We start from the raw sequence: 2,500 nt of genomic DNA on the forward strand, positions 1-2,500 counted from the left end.
GTAAAAACTACATGATGAACTGGAAGAGACTATAAAGGGCCTACTGCATTATAGGTCTCGTCATGTTTCTTGAACTGGGTCACAGTGTGTATTTAATTTGGGAAGATTTATTGAGCTGCACACTTAGGATCAATGTACTTTTATGAATATATTATATTTCAATTAAAACTTTTTAAAAAATATCGGGATTTAATTTTTTACCTAATAAAGTAGAAAAGATAAAAATGATAACACTATATCAAAAAAGAATGTGGAGAAATAGTCACTCATGTATATTAACAGGAATATAAATGGTATAGCTTCTATGGAAGGCAAGTAGAAAATATCAAATATACATGTGCACACATCCTTTAGCACAGCAATTCCACTTCTAAAATTTACTCTACTCACACCTCCACAAAATGATATGAATACAATGTCATTCTCTATCATAGTGTTTGCTTGCAATAGCAAAAGATTAGAAACAACCTAGATGTGCATTTTAGAAGACAGGTGAAATAAATCATTGTACATCTATAAAATGGAATCTTACACAACTATAAAAGAGAAATTGGAAACTCACAATGTACTATAATAATCTACGAGGTATATCATTGCATGGGAAGTAAAGCAAAGTATAGAAAAGTGTGTGTAGTATTCTATCATTTGAATAAATAAGGGGAGAATTATAAATATCTTTGCTGTCATATAAATAAACTATCTCTGGAAAAATATACAAGAAGTGGTAACAGAGCTTTCAGCTGAGAGAACTGGGCAGGTAGGCAACAAGATCAAGAGGGAGATTTATATGCCTTTTTTAACTTTTGAATTTCAAATTATATGAAGATATAATCTAGTCAATAAGTAACAACATTTTTCTGTATTTTCTGCTGTATGTAATACATTGACTTTTAAATTATTACTTGAACTCCACTTTCATATTTTCTTTCTCTCATACACATTGTCATAAACTACGCCAACAAGTCAATTACTGCTGTGAAAAGCAGGGAAAATTCTACCACATGAGCTCTGCACGTCAATTATGATAAGACACATCCTGACTTCAGAAATGTTTAACTGGAAAAATCATGTGCCACCTAGAATGGAGAAAATCTGTTAATCTGCTTTGCTGACTACTCACCTATCAGGCCCCAGACCAGACCATGAACTACCACATGGCAAGCACTGAAATTTTTTTTCCCTATTCGGTATCATTTACTAAGTAGCAGTACAGTCCATTAGCTTTTGGTCTGCCATGACTACTGTATCACTTTCTGCTATTCCCACTTGCTTCCTGAATAGGCTCTTGTTTCCTCATTTCTGGGTAGTCTGTTTATTCTCCCTCTATTGTACTATCTCCTGCATCTCACTAATGAGCTTCATCCTGTTTTTGACAGACCATTCTCTGTTTTGACAAGGTAAAATTGATCAGTGTATTAAACAGATGTGAAACATCTCCAAATACAAACCCACTACAGGGAAAGATTTGAATGCTGTCCGTTTCCTTGCAGATAATAACTTGGAAGGCAATTTTAATAGCCTGGCAGATTCTAAATGGAGAGCTCTGTTTAAACTTTGTGTTCCATAAATAGAAACAAAGTGTAGACATCCTGCTTCTTTCTTGAATTCTTTTGTCATTTGAAGCCTTCAGAATATGCTTTTATTTGTTTTCTTGATTTATCTCTTTCTTTCTCTTGCACATGAGAGTATAGTTGGGGAGACTCACAGCACAACTAGGGTTGCAGTGATCCCTCCGTACTTACCTGTCCCTGGGAGACCCCCTGGGAGAACTTGGTCAGCCCCTTGATATTTCACTGTTTTGTGAGGCTGGGCCTTGGTGAGCCTTTTATTTGAACTGTGGATTTGATAACTGGACTCCAAAATGAGACATTCCATTCAACCAAATGGACATTCCCTATGAACCAGGGTAGGAATTCAGATAATTCAAGACTCTGAAATTGCATTTTTAAGTTTTGCATCTTCAGATGATGAATTTAATTGTTCAATTGCTGAATGATACAGACATGAACTTAATTCTGACAGAGCAAGAAAAGAAAAAGAAGAAAAAAGTTTTGTCTCACAGACTCATAGACTTTCAGAAATAGAGAGTTTAGAAATAAGTTAGGCTCTTGATTGATAGCCTGAGGCTCATAAAAAACGCCAGTGCCCATGCGTGGGTGCAGGGATTGTAATAGTCTGGGTAAGGTAGGAGATGCTGGTAACATCTCCCAGAATCTCAGTGGCTTTAAGCAGTAAAGGCTTTTTCCTTACTCATGCCACATGCAAATCCAAAGATGGTTGGGGACTTTGCTCCTGCATCATCATCATCCTCACTCCTGGAGCTGATGGAAAAGCCGCTGTCAAGAACACTGCTGACCTCAAGGAAGAAAGAAAAGAGGGCACTGCTCTTAACTCTTCAACCCAGAAGGGTCCTGCTTCTGCTCACATTCCATTGGCCAATGCCTGAGTTCAGGGGGGTGAAAAGTATAATCCTTCTGCCAGGAGGAGAACCACCCTGGAA

General features: G+C 37.0%; 1 non-coding gene across 1 annotated transcript; it reads left to right on the forward strand.

The window, feature by feature from the left end:
- Positions 1-1,958: 1,958 nt before the first annotated feature.
- LOC142874221 (small nucleolar RNA SNORD5) lies at positions 1,959-2,024 on the forward strand. The gene has a single exon (XR_012922034.1). It is a non-coding gene; the product is annotated as a small nucleolar RNA SNORD5 (small nucleolar RNA).
- Positions 2,025-2,500: the final 476 nt, after the last annotated feature.

The sequence above is a fragment of the Microcebus murinus genome, chromosome 11, assembly GCF_040939455.1.
Source record: "Microcebus murinus isolate Inina chromosome 11, M.murinus_Inina_mat1.0, whole genome shotgun sequence".
In the NCBI taxonomy this organism is placed as follows: domain Eukaryota; kingdom Metazoa; phylum Chordata; class Mammalia; order Primates; family Cheirogaleidae; genus Microcebus; species Microcebus murinus.